The sequence below is a fragment of the Ammospiza caudacuta genome, chromosome 5 (assembly GCF_027887145.1).
Source record: "Ammospiza caudacuta isolate bAmmCau1 chromosome 5, bAmmCau1.pri, whole genome shotgun sequence".
In the NCBI taxonomy this organism is placed as follows: Eukaryota; Metazoa; Chordata; class Aves; order Passeriformes; family Passerellidae; genus Ammospiza; species Ammospiza caudacuta.
This window is the reverse complement of record NC_080597.1, coordinates 51,235,528-51,250,739: the sequence shown is the minus strand read 5'-3', so window position 1 is coordinate 51,250,739 and position 15,212 is coordinate 51,235,528. Positions and strand designations below refer to the sequence as shown.

General features: G+C 33.6%; 2 protein-coding genes across 3 annotated transcripts in view; one reads left to right on the top strand and one right to left on the bottom strand.

The window, feature by feature from the left end:
* IMMP2L (inner mitochondrial membrane peptidase subunit 2) overlaps positions 1-15,212 on the top strand; it is a 408,104-nt gene that overhangs the window by 167,640 nt on the left and 225,252 nt on the right. The window lies entirely within an intron of this gene.
* Positions 1-15,212, bottom strand: part of LRRN3 (leucine rich repeat neuronal 3) — a 31,551-nt gene that overhangs the window by 3,210 nt on the left and 13,129 nt on the right. The window lies entirely within an intron of this gene.

Sequence of the window (15,212 nt, the reverse complement as noted above, 5' to 3'; positions counted from 1 at the left end):
TTATCTCTAGAAGCAGACTAATTTCTGTTGGCTTTGAAAATGTAAACACTGAGAAAAATCCTACAGAGCATGAATACTTAACTTTTTTTACATAAAGTTTGTAACTATAAAGAATGTAATTTATCTATAATGAAAGGGAAATGGAATGGTTGGATTAATGCACATTCCTAATGACATTCTTAGGCAAGCCTGTGAGATATTTATACAGAAATATATGAAACTGAAATTCCACAGGTTTTATAATTTTTAATTCTTTTTGTAGCTGCTGTCTAGAAAGAAAACTTTTTTTCTTTTCCTTAAAGTGTTATTTAGAAGGAAATTTGTACCCTATAATAAATAGCTTGTCATCTTGGCAAATTCAGGCTAATCACTGACTTTCTTATTTTGACTTCAATAACATCAATTGCAAGGAGTATTAGCAAAAAAGTGTCTTCAGAGTGATAAGGGAAGAAAAAATTACACTAGCAATTGCTTCTTTTCCCTGTAGTTGCTTCTGTAGTTTTGCAAGAATCTGAAGTCTGTAGACTGCCTTTAGGTCCCAAATTATAGTAAAGACTGAAACCTTGTAGCATCAATGCCACTTGTGGCATCAGTTGTGTGCTTTCCAGATTTCTGGTATGTACTTTCTTTTTGAAGAGTAAAATAAATTTGACTTTGAGTGTACATTTTGTTCCAATCCATGTAAAACAAAAGCTTCTGTATTTTCTTATATAAAGTAGTACACATTCAAGAGCTTCTTTGTTTTCTTATATAAAGTAGTACATATTCACTGCTAAATTTACTTCAGAATATAGACTTTACACTTCCCCCAGGCTTTGTTTCTGAAGACTGCTGTGCTATACACATTTATGCCCTTTCTCCCCTTGCCTTTAGTGCTAAAATTCACATTGACATTGTTTACAAACCTTAAGATCAATGCTTAATTGACATTGATAAATAACTTTGAAGGGGTTGCTGGTATAGATAGGCAGAATTGCAAAAGTTAGGTGTCAAGCATTTGGATTTATGTGTCCTTTCCAGGCCCAGGGGGATTTGGCACAGTGACCACCCAGGCATTCCATAGCAGTGTAGAAGAATGGTGTTGGACTGTGTAAAGTAATATGAGCATTGGGACAATTTGAAGTACATTTGGCAAGTCTTTGAGGCGGTTCTTTGTGTTATGTGCATTTAAGGACATTTAATATTTTATTTCAACATGTAAGTTTATTAATAGAGTGAACAGACAATGTGTGAGATAAACATACAGAAAACATTCTGCTGTTTTGAGGATCAATAGTATGTTTTTATGCACATTGCCCAGTTTATACTAAAATACTAAGACATACTGACTGAAATAGTAAAAATATAATCTGTTCCTTTCTTTCGAGAAATGAGATGAACTTGAGGCTTGCAGAAAAATAAAGGTTTGTGTTGAAAAGTTAATGCCTGCAACTTGCTCTTAATTTTGCCACCAGGAGGCAAGGCAATACCCCTAAGTGGAGTACTGTCACATTTACTAAAGATCTTAGTAGAAATCCTTCTATGCCAAATGCACAGATGTAATTTTCTGTGTAAGGGGAAAAGAGGATGGCCACGTGGTGGAGAATCTTCTGGTCATGTTCTTCATACATACTCTTGAAGCACATTTTGTGCTGACTATTGTATTTTCAATTGGACTGTATATGAAAAATGTATTTCTAGCATGAAAAATACAAAATGTATGTTTCAAAATTTAAAAGATCATTGAAAATCTTAACTGAATTGTAAATTAATTGAGATTCAACAGACTACTACTGCAAATGTCTTATCTCAGCCTTTTGTTCCCACTGTGATTCTCAGGGACTTCTGCTCAGTAGAGATACTTGTGAAAGCAATCTGGGGAAGCAAAACCATGCAGCTGACCTGATTTTCTGTCCCTCCCTAAAAATTTGCTATTGGCCACTGTGAAACATAAAATAAGGACCAAGATGAAGTTTTCATGTGTGTCCCAGACACCTGAAAGGCTGTACCATTTAAAGTACATAAACTACATTTTCATATACTTTTGAGCCAACACGCTCCTGTATTTGCATTTATACTCCTGATTTTAAATTCTAGTTTCTTTGGGATTCTCAAACCAAAAGTAAGGGCATCAGTGGATATTTCCATGTCATATATATCAGATAGGTTTTCTGCAAAAGGCAGCAGAAAAAAGAAGAGCTGAGATCTAGGTTGAAATTCGGCTTCGTTATGATTTAATCTGATGTCCTTTCTCTTTCTGGTGAATGCTTTAGCTAATATGTCACCAGCTCAAGCTCATATGGTGTTCTAGCATAAATCATTCTTATTTCTTTGGTTAAAGTGCGTCTGTCTTGTGTAAAATATTCACTGAGGTTGAGTGGCTTGAATAACAGATTGTAGAATAATTTTGACACTTCCAGCCTGCAGCCATCATTCCAAAATACACTGTTTCAATGGAGAAAGATTTTTTTGTTTAAATAGTAGCATATCTATATAAAAAAATGATTTGTTTTTAACTGTCATTCAAGGTGTGGTATAAAATAATGTTTCTAATAGAATGGGCACCACCCATGGTGGCTTATGACATCATACAATCATAGAATAGGATGTGCCAAGTTGGAAGGGACCCATAAGGATCACCTGCTTCTGGCAGGACAGCCTGAAACTAAATCCTATGACAGTAGTACTCTTTTATGACAGAGTACATAAAAAAGTGATACATTGCAACAGCAAAAATTGTATATAATGCTTGGAGTGGCAAAATCTTTTTTTTTTTTGTTTATAGCAATATTATATTGTGACTCCAATATACATCTTGACTAAGAATTTAAGAAAAAATGGATTGCTGGTGTAAGTTCTCCTGTCCCACTTGAAGTGATCAAAGCCCAGAATCAAGTTAAGCAGTATAACTGCTTAACTGGTTGCAGTGATTGTGTGAGTGTGTCTGTATGTATGTAACTAATTTCCAACCTTGAGATGCCTTCAAATCATTTTGGAGTGAAAAGTGAGCAGTCATTCACTGTAACAAAATAACCTCATGTAAACTGCACTCAGCAGCATAAACTGTATCTAAAGTTCAGTTTCCTTGAAGAATGTGGTGTTACAGAGATAAGTGTTTGTATTGGGAAAAAAAGAATTTAACTTCATGTTACTTTCAACTTCTGGAACGCATTGATTCCTTTTCTTCATTAATGTACTAGTAATAGTAAATACTGAATAAAATTGAATGTAAGTGCTCTTATTAGCAGATTTTCAGAGTTTTTTTTAATATGTTCTGGTACTTTAAAGCTGAGTGCTTAGTACCATCTAGAGTTTTATGTGAAATTTTAGTAATTTGAATGTTTAGTTTTAAAGGTTCTATTATAAGAAGGGCACGGAGAACCTGAAAGTTATTTGTTCTGTTTCTTTGAGTAGTGTTTAAAGTAACTGAGGTTTACACATAAAAGTTTCTGTGCCAAGAATTCATTTTCTTCCTTATTTTAAAAAAGAAGTTTTTTCAAATAATGCAAGTATGTCAGCAATACCTCTTTGTTAGTGGATTTTGGTGACTTCTCAAGATTATGGAAGTGATGTTTTAAGCAATTCTTAAAAGTCTACTCTGACTTTCTGAGAGTAGAGAACCTTGTACAGGTAAGGCTCCAGAGCAGATTACGACCAGTAAGCTGAGGTGCAGGATAGATGTTTCCACACAAGCAGCAAGAACTGTGCATCATAGTTTTGGAGTCTTTGATGTAGTTCTTTACTCAACTGCACTTACAGATCTTTGTGGGTACTCTGATTGTACTTGTATTTCCACATCCAGATGAAATAGTATGGTTTGCTTCCTAATGTCTGCAAATAAAAAGGCTAAATATTTTATATCTAACAAATTAGTATTCCTTATTAGTGCTTCAGGATTTTTCTTATTGCTTTGTACACTAGAATTTATGTACTAGATGCTTATGCTTAAATCCTTGTGAACAGATTATCTGTTTTTTTCTGGAGGTCAATCCCTGTTGCTGCCCCTACTTGGTGTCCTACTAAACACGGTGTGTCTCTTCCTTTAAGGTATTATCTCTTGCTTTTGGAAAAATGTACCCTGATGTGTGTGACTTTTTGCAGCCTAATTATTTCTTGTGGAAACAATGATTGTTATATCTTAATTAGGTTTCTCTGATTTACCACTATTGACAGCTGGAGACTTGATTTACAAGAGGGTATCACCGTTATTTGAGCTGGAAAAGACATTCTGTGAATGAATAAACTGAGCAACATTTGTCATCACTGGAGCAACAGACAGCTAAGAACCAAGTCAGAGTGGGCAGAAAGGAAAAGAAACACGTCAGATTTTGGCAATCATTCTTTTCCACTTCAGCAGTTAGAGAGACAGCGATAAAACCTAAAAATGCAGCAGTGACAGTGCACTGTGCCCTGCTGGCAATAAGGCAAACAGTGCACTTCACAAGGACCAATTTAGGGGTGGCAAGCATTTTGGAAACACAGCTGTTCATACAAAGCTACCTTTCAAACACATCAACTCAGAGAGCACTTCTCAGTTCTTGTCATTATAACCGCTTTGAGCAGTTCCATGGACAGAAATCTGGAAATGTCACTAACCAAAATTGGGTGTGAGACATTCCAAAACTTACTTGGTTTTAGTTATGGCACACAGAGGTTTTTTGGGTTTTCTGAATGTTGGTTATTAATATATATATAGACTGGAGTTTGAACATTTAATATCTTTCTATTTATAAAGTTTTTTTTCCTTGTTTGTTTCGCGGCCAAAACAAACAAAAAATGCTTCCTTGGGGATTTTCTTATTACACTACAATTAATAAAAAGATGCAACATCTTATATATTTGACATATTTCATTAAGGCACAAAAAGTTAGTATTGTAGGTATAATAGACTTTCATACAGAATTGGTTTTGACATAATATTTATAGAAGTAAGCTATAATAACTCATCTGAGAGGATTCCTGAAAATTATATAGGCAGTGTAAAAATGGAAAGCATTTCTGCTAGCCTATGCAGACTTGCTTTCATTCCACTCTCTGGTGTTTCGTTCTGTTTCTCTTTACAGAAGAGAATATGCTCACTGTAATATGCTCTTAATATTTTATATTCCTACGTGTAGCTAAGATATAGCCTCACATTGAAAGACAAATGAGGATTTTCTAGAAATTTTGTGTTTCTGAGATGTTCTTGAGAGTGTCAAATGTCTTAAGTTGAAAATCTCTAAAGTGAGTACCTGAAATATCTGGACATTTGTGAAAAATTTGGATAGGGCTCTGCTAGGACCTTGACTAATTTTAAAAATTCTCTTTACTTTTTTTCTAATGTTTGATTTTTAGAATTTCAGACTGGCCCTGAATAGCATTACATGCAAGATGTAAAAGAAATGGTAAAGGTGGTATTCAACCCTAGAAGCAATTGGAACTATCTGAATAACTATTTCAGCATGTGTATTTTTATTCATTTTGTGAACTTGTTACAACTCCTTTTAATTTTTCTCCTTAAGTGGAATAAATTTGCTTGAGGAAAAGCCACAATCTTGGAATGTTTAATATGCCTGTAAAACATGACACGTTCTCATACCTTAGACCATTGCAAGAATGACAAGACTTTATAAATAAGGAAATTTTTTTTATATCAATGGACATTTTGTGATTTGAGGTGACTTTAATCTACAAATACAGATAGGGTCAGAAAAACATTATGATCAGCTGCATTTACATGAGCTTTAACCTTTGTCTCTCACTAATTGGCTTACTATTCTTTTGTTCTTGTTTACAGTCTCTTAGTGGAGTTTAGCAGATATAAGAGGAATTATCACCACACACAATTCATTCAGATCTTACTATAGTTCTCATTCCTGTATCAATCAAAAATTACATTCCAGTATTTTGAAAAATATTGCAATATATTGAATCTTACAGCTTAGAAAACACAGTATTCAAAGTAGATGTAATGAAAGCAAAAGGTTAAATGAAATCCAAAGGAATAGGTATATATATATTAATTTATTGTATATGCCATTCTAGAATAACTTTTCAATGGATATAAATGAAATTTCACTAAAATATGTTCTAAAAAATGGAGGATAGAAAAATATTAGTATGTTGACTAGCCTGTTTTAAATGGAATTACCATCACTGACGATGGGATGGCAGACAGCTTTGGGAGTACCTGTGTGTGCAGTAAGATGTTTGTCAATCAAATTCAAAAAGCTTAATAGAAGTTGTATTTTTGTTACCATTATTAATATGGTGTCAGCACCATTGTACATTGGAGCTAAAGCAGTGGATCAGGACCATCACCTAGTGTGTTCACTTGCTGCTAAACATAACCCTGATCTTTACTCCATGGAGCTTAAAAATGAAATGCAAGATAAGAAACAACTGATAATAGAGATGGGTAAGAGAAAAAAGTCAGGGTGGCAATTTCTGAATATCCTTGGGTTTATTCTTCTCCTTTAGCAGTAGTCTACTAGTTTACTATCATGATCCTGCATTACTTTTCTAGTCTTTAATTTTAGATTTTCCTTCTATTGTTCTGTCTCTCATGTGCTTTTAACTTTTAATCATACACTACCTAGCCATTGAATACATCTCTCGTTTCCACAAATGTCACAGCAAAAGGTGATGAAAAGTTACTTTGATCTCACAAAGGAATTAATCATTTCAGTAATTACAGTTACCACCTATTTTTTTGCTTCTCTTAATTTAAAGAGCACAAAATAATTTTTTTTGGTGAGTGGAGGTTTTAGAAAATTGTATTTATATGACAAGAGTGAATTTCAATGACAGCCACACACTTCTTTACCATTTGTATTTTAACTTGTCATTTGTGATTTGAGGTGACTTTAATCTACAAATACATATAGGGTCAAAAACATTATGATCAGCTACAGGTACATGAGATTTTTCACATGGCTTTACAAATGTTCTAATTTGTAGTATGGCTTTACAAATCCTCTTGCAATATATTCAATGCTTGTCCATTAAACTATGCATAATTTTATTTACTTGGATCAAGAAAAAACAACTAAAAAGAACCTGAACTGATTTTATTTCTTCTTCCTCAATCAGATATTTCATGTATAATTCTGATGTTTTTATATAGAGATGTATCACATTGCGAGTATTACATATACATTTTCTAGTTGTCAGAGAAAACAGACTAAAATGTTACCAAAAACTTTTCAAAATACTTAGATCCTTGGTATCCTTGGTGTAGTTCTTAGCCTTCAACAGATTTCACTGTGTGACTTAATTATCATTGCCATTATTGAGCAATTATGTACAAAAATGATGGCGGTAACTTAAGAAAGTAATATGTTAGTTTAATTTAGATTTATTCGTACATGTTCAGCTTCCTTTGACAGTTGTCATGTTAGCAGTGGAGAAGCACATATTGGCAGTTACCTAGGCACATAGTTGGCAAGAGAGCAGTCACGTTCTGGATGTGGGTGCATGTACCCAGCTACCAGATGCTTCTAGCAGATGGCCAGAACTAAAGATTTCAGACCAGTTTTGGCTTGATTTTCTAGAAAGCTACCATACAGATTCTGCAAGTCTGTAGTACATTTGACTAGTAAAAAAGCCTAGCCAAAATCCAGCAAAGCTACTGGCAAAATCTGCATGTGTTTTGCCTCTGGAGCTCTCAAAATGTAAATATTAAAAATGCCTAAACCATAGAAATAGGTGTTTTCAGATATGTATAATAAAGGCAGAAGCAGGTACTGGCTGTACTTAGCACATGATATTTTCCTTGAGAATTGATTTGTCTTTTTCTTTCTTTTTTTCCTTTTTTTATCAGGGGGAAAAAGGTCACTGTAATAAATTAGCATAACAATAAACATGGTAACTTTAGGAGTTATAATTTCTATTCTATAATTTGTCAATAACAGTAATTTAGGCTTGGAAGTCCTAAATTACTTTAAGTTGTCAGTCTTTAATGGCAGCCTCTGAATATTTAGTGAATTTACCTTTTAGTTTATTGGTAAATTTATGGTTTGTCTGGGACATAGTCACGTCAAGGGAAATGCTCTTATAATAATAATATTAAAAAATGTCCACTGTGCATTGTATTGAATATCAACTATAATAATCCAAAAATTTAAATGGGTTTAATGAATGCGCCTATATCAGCAACATTCTGCTACAATCACATCCAGTAATTGATGTATGTTTAGAACAGATTGCATGAATTTTGCTTTGAGATACATGATAGAAAAGCATTTATTGCTTATCATTATAGTAAACAAAAACTAAAAACCAAAAAATGGCTTATTTTTTAGCAGCCAGTAGTGGATGAGAGATCTCTTATGTATATTCCTACCAAATTAGGCTGACTTGCTTTTTTATAATTGTGACTACATTTGGTGATTACTTTCATTCAGAGCCACCTGGGGAATGAGGTTCACAATATATTGTTCAATAAAAAATGATATTTTTTGGATGTTTTTTGTAATTTATATAGTGCTTTTGTAATTTTTTTGTCATTTTCTTGTAATTTTTTGGTAATTTTTTGGTTTTTTTTTCCTTGAGGCAGTGTATAGAAATGGATCGCTAAGAAATAATACTTCAGGATGCAAGAACTGACAATGCATAAACCAGAATAATATTGTAAAGATCAGGAAATAAAAGTTCTCTTTTCTGCTGTGTTTTATAACAGTTGGAGTAATTTAGGCATACTCATAACTCACAGAGATACTGTAATGTACTGTTTTGATTACAGAAAGTATTAGGGTTTTTATTTTGCTTTAATTACAGTTTTTGCTCAACTGAGCATGTAAATAATAATATTACATGTTATGGGTTTTTTTCATGTGATTCTCAAAACAAATGTTATATTTAGACCTCAAATTATGGGTTTTTTAGCTTTTATAACCTATTTGTTTGCTCTAATCCACACTATATGTTTACCATGGTTCACTTTTTATTTCCCCAGAAATACATACATAAAAATGATGATATAATCTTCTCAAGATTTTCTTTTAAAAATAAGACGAGAAGAAAGAGATAAACAGCAATACTTACAGTTAAGAATAATATTCCTTCTCCTTCCTAGTTTATGTCACTACAGCAAAATAATCTTATAGTTCCTGGAACATTAACTGAATCCTCTTTCAAGTGTTTTTGTTTCCTTTCAGAATTGGAAGTTTATTTAAACCCACTGATCTCACTCCATTATTTCCCAATGTATAACTCTTCTGGTGTTTTACCGTTATTTTAAAATATTCTTTTAAATTTTGTCTGAAGTGAAAGATTGACTCAATTCCTTAATGTCAGATGATTTGGCTCATTAGCATTGAACAGGATTACTTCAGCTATGAAACTTATCTTGATTTTGTATTTCTTTCTTAGCTTTTCAGAATCTATCTTTGCATCCTGAATTTTGGATGCCAAATTTGACATCAACACAAAATCTGAGATTCTGATCTTCCAAAGAATTTTGACCAGTGTTTATTGTTCAAGAATTCATACCAATCAACCAGATTGCAATCACTGTAATCAAAAGTTTGCATTAGATTTTCCATGCATCCTCTTTCTTGCATTTTTTTGTGATTCCTGCTTATGATTCCAAAACTTTGGATAGACATATCTGCTGTGTAGAGAGTGCTTATATAGAGGCATGTAGGAACACTACCTCACACATTATGATCAGAACGATGGAGATGCACGGATATATTTGTGCCATGAAATGTCTCTTGCTATGGAAAATTGCTCTTCAGGCCGAAGAAAAGGAAAGTTTGAATTAAGATACTGAAAAGATGCTATTAGTGGTGATTATGGAACAGCTTTCTTTACCAGATGTATTAAAGTGGGACAGATAAACCATTTCAAAGTATCCTCCTAAAGATTGGATTGGATTCCAAAGAAGGCATAATTTTATGCCAAATCAACCCCCATCTTTACTCTAAGGCATTTTTTAAAGCCTAACATCAGCTTTTGTGCTTTCAGATAATGGCATGGTTGTCTTTTTCAGCTGTAAAACAACTTGAGTAAGTAAAGATGGATCTTACAATAGTGTGATATTTCAACGATATTTCAACAAGTTATGCTTTTGGAGTCTAGTTCTAATTTCTGATTCAAAGGTGGAAGTCATCCGAGTGATTACCAGAAGTAAGGAGAAAGACATGGTATGCTTGATTACTCATAGAGGGACCACTGGCACCAGAATGCCTGTGAAAAAAAAACTATGACCCCAGCAGATGCCAAAAGTCATGTTAGCTTTTTGGCTACAGGTAAGAACCCTCGTGAAATGCTGTATATGGTGCCGATCACAGAGGTTCAATACAACAAATTGCAATTAGGGCAGAATCAGTTGGTATGAGGAAAATGATAATAAATATTCTGAAAGAGGATGAAGGTGATTTCTCTGTAAAACAGTTTTAGATTTGTTGACAACAGAGGAGAAAGAGTTGTTAGTTCTTTGTACAAATATTTAGTACAGTGACAAATCATTTACAGCTAGATGAAGAGCAGTTATATTTATTGAATAAACATGGAGTAGTTTTTCTTCCTCTATGTGCATTATAATTCTAGAAAAGTATGTCAGCTATGAGGGGCCATATGAAGATTAATTGCTGGTGGTCTTTGTTGAATTAATAAATGGTTCTCCCCAGTTAACTAGGAGTATGTATGAAAACTAACTGGAACTAATTGAAAATACATACTGCCACGTATGAAAAATAATTGAGAGTATATACAGAGAAAACATTGTGGGCAAACATAATGGAAGAGTACTTAGTGTCCTAGGTAAATTCTTTGGAGGCATAGAAAATACATAGGAAATCTCTGGATGCATGCTGAAGGTGATGACTTAGGTATTGTTTTTGCATACATGCAATAGGCAGTATTTAAAACTATATATGCTGCTATAATTGAGAAGAAAAATACACATACACCATGGAAGACTTTAAAGCAGCAAACATAGATATTTGGAAGGGTGTATTGACTTAAGTTGTCCTTCCTTAGCTCGTATGGTAAAACCAGGCAGACAGCATCCCTGTCCTATAGCGTTTGATTGACCATCTGAAAAAAGAGATTAAGATGTGGAGGTATTTCTCTAAAAATATTAATAGGTCTTCTGTGTTGCAGCAGTGCATAACAGGTAGTGCACATAATTTGAAAATAATTCACTTGATGGAGTTAGCTGATGCAGTACACAAACCAATACCAATTAAAAAGAATTGAGGGCTAATATGGTTAATCATAATATAAACAGGTAAATGATGATAATCCAGCTTTGGTGTGTGACTTTGTTCTGCCAGTGCTTATACATGTGAACTAAATATATAGTTTAGTTCTCTTGCAGTATAATTATCCTTCCTTCAGGCAATAGTTGTCTCCTTGTTTGATATTATAATGATATATAAACCACCTGTCTGTCTCCTTGAAAATGACTTTGTGTCCTCTGTTAATGAGCTAGGAAATGTCACCTCGAGTTGCTTTAACATTCCTAATACAAAGAAAATAAAACATGGAAAGGATTTGAAGATCAAAATCCATAGCAATCCTTAGGTTTCTTTAAGTATGCTTTAAACCGTCCTTATCATCCTATCCTGTTGCATGTGGGAAATGCAAATTTTGAAAGTAAATCCAGATTTGGAAAATGGCATGCAGAACACCCACTTGTCTAATTCCTATATTTTCAAACCTTGACCAATCAGGTTCACTTTCCATTACTGGTTGTGGAGAATGATCCTGGTGTATTTCTGAGATTTCAGCTCTGAATCTCTGGTAATCCAGTAATCTGCAGTTGGTTAAAGGTTGAGATTATCCTATGATTAAATGAATAGACAAAGCATCATATATGAATGGCTGAGAACTTGAAAAGTCCTGAAAACATTCCCTTGAAGGTGAAGAATGTTTTTTTCTGTCTCTTGGTATTCATGAGCAATAATGTGAGCAACATCCAGGGAAGATGAAATAGCATTTGAAACTTACAGAAGTAATGAGTAGAAAGTCGAGCTGTTATGAGGTAGAATAGCTTTGTTTGGCAGCCCTTCAGGAGCAGGCTTTTAGGACTTGCATTTCAAGCAGTAAGGAAAATACCCTAAAGGTCATAAAAATGTTTGGCTTGAAAATCAGGTTTTAGTTTCATTATAATTCCCAGGTTGCTGTTAAAAATTAGAATTGAATGTAAATTGATAAGATACAAAGAATTTTGCTGCTTGGTTGCCTTTTTTGTACAAATACTTATTTTTCAAGCCTCAATTTTAAAAACATTTTAAATATTTTTTTATTGGAACAAAAATACTTAAGATTTATTGAGATATGTTCTCTCCAAAGTCAAGATGTCTCAATCCTTTTTAATATCCTTGTAGTTTATATCATCTGGACACAGAAAACTGATATTCACTAGCCTAATGTTTTAATGAAAGATGGCATTTCCAATGCAGGTGGAGACATAGATACTCAGTAAAAAACCACTATAATTAGCTTGAAAGAAATAAAAATGGAAAATTACAGTTACATGTTGACAAAGGTAAGGCAAGGCTTGAAATTCCTTTGAACACTGTTGTGTAGTGATCTGCACCAGCCCAAAAATTTTTAGCAGGTTATGTTCTTAGTAGCTTGATCTATTACCAAACCCTTTTTTATCAAGGGAACTCGTGCTTTGAAGTAAATTTTTGTTCTGTTGACAGTGAGAAAAACATCTGAATGTTTCTCTGGATTAGATATCCTTTTCCTTATCATGACTGTCCAGGATGATAACCTAATAAGATGGTACCAAGGACGTTCTGGTTATAGCTAATGCTCAATGTTTGTGAATTAAAGGCTAATTATTAGCTATGCTTAATTGATAAGCATTCATAAATGTTTTTTGCTTAGGCTGAATAATCTCATTTTAATGCTCTGTAGCTACCAAACTAACAACTAAGGAAATGTTAAAATGAAGATGTCTTGATAAGCTTTCTTGTCTTTCTGGTTTTCCAAGCTATTTTCAGGGTTTTAATCCTTTCAGGAATTGCTATTAGACTTCCCCTATGTTAGAGAAGTAAGAATTCTATTCTGTTAAAGCAGAAATGCTGCTATTCATGTCCCCAAATGCTTCCCTTATATAAACTCAATTTCTAGAACTGTTAAGGGGAAGGAGGCAGCATTTCTCTCCACTGAATTTGTATTATAATGTAAAAGAAACTTACAGCAAACTTTTTTGATGAATGGGAAGGTTTGTTTTGATTTATTTTGTTTTACTCTATAAAGTAGTACATTATACACAAATGTCATCCTTGAAATCCAATGGAAAGATAAATCAGCACATTCTAGTAAAAAAATCTTTCTGGTTCATTTGCTTAATTGTGAAATAGCATATTTTTCAAGCTGTTATTAAGGTCTGAAATGATTAACCTTCATTAGTTTGGTAATTAGTTTAGGCAGATTGTTTTGGAACAGGCTCATTCCTATCTTACTGCTATTGAGTCTGTAATACTTTTGTTATGAAAGTTGCTCTCGGTGAATTTTTCACCATGGTTTTAATTGCTTTCTCTTTTAAAAATAATAATAGCTAAGCAGCATGAAACAGAATTTGTTTCACTGGAAGAAAAATCCTTAGTTCCAGAGGCTACCCGTGCTAGTTTGATATTTTAATGTTTACAAGTGTTAGGTTTCTGCGTGTCAGAGAAAGAACTTCCCAGGGTTACAAAACCATAGGGGACAGATACAGGTAATTCTTTGGGTCTATCAGGCAACATACATCTAATGCAACAGTTCCAATAGTCTTTATTATTTATCTTTTTTATTTAAATATTCAAAATTATTAGCATCAGATTTCAGTGACTTCTGTCTGATGTGACAATATTCATGGGAGTACTGACATTTCGCTGCAAAATTGCATCTATTTCTTCATAAAGTAAGCATTGTCAGTAGAGTTATAAATAAAATTTCAATGTCTGGCTGCAGGAAAGGAGGATACAGACAGAGCATTCTGCAGTATGGGCATGTGTCAGAATCCAGCTGAGGTTAATTGTGGTCTCATTTAATTTTGTGCCTGCAAAATATTTGTAATACTTATTGACTGGAAATCAACTTAAAGTAGTTCTATGCCTTTCACATCCTGATTTGTGGGATGCTGTTATGTACCATTATTATATTCACAGTCTTCCTGCCAGCCAGGTTCAGAATTTAAAAGAAATATATTTGGCTAAAAAAATTGTCAAAGTATTCAGAATGACTATGATTTTCTTTAATAGATATTTCTTCAATTTGATCATCTCAGCTGCTCCTTATGTTTGTAAAATATTACATTTAATTGTTGATTTATGCTGAAAGGATTAGGTACAAACAGGTTTTGGTCTGCTAGAGGCAAATGGGAGAGTAAGATGAGGGCAATGAGAAGGGCTGAGTTTTTTTTCCTACTTTCCATTCTCTTAGTCACCATCTTTGGAAGTTAACGGAGTTGGAAGTTAAACCAAATTGAAGTTAATTCTAATTCTACTCCATGCAGTGATTTCCAGCCCTTCTCATAAAAAGAAAAAAATTTAAACATTTGTTGCTTTGTCCTTTGAGGGCTTTTTTTCCACTCAGACTTAGGCTCTCTTCCTAATGGCTGTTTGGGGACCCATGAGGTAAGAATTAGACTTCTCAATCCTTTAGGCCTGAAAGAGATGAATGAAACCAGCATTCACAATGCCATCAACCTGTTACGAGAGCTCAGTGTTTGCCACACATAATCTGAAAAGTCTCAAATTCTAAGCCAAGCTCCATGTCTCTTTGAGTTACTGATGTTTCCTACTTTCTGCACTGTGCTGTCATGTGTGCTAGATTCTATTTACCACTTCTTGGTTACAGTAGTTAACTGTATGTTTAACGCTTTTTCTTTTTTCCATGTAACCAGTCTGAAAAATACACAATAATTCATATTTGTTATTTGATGTGCTGAGTTTACTGTTACCTCTGTGTAATACTTTATGTTAGAGGTGCTTTAAAAGCAAATGACTCACTTTTCATCAACTGTTGCTTATGAACTTTGTTGAATCCAAGCCAGAATATGCTTTACAGCTGAACAATTTCAAGTAATAGACTCAGAATTCAATTTGCACAGCTTTTTGTGTGCACACAGATTTATTCCTGCAAACAAATTTGAAAAGCAGAAAAAAAGCAAATATGATTCAGAATGTCTGGATTCTGAATGCAATGTAACTTTTGCAAAAATGCTTAGCAATTTTTTAGACTTTTTATTTCTATGTAATAGACATAAGTTCTAAATATACCAGGAATACTTCTAGAACTACTTGTAA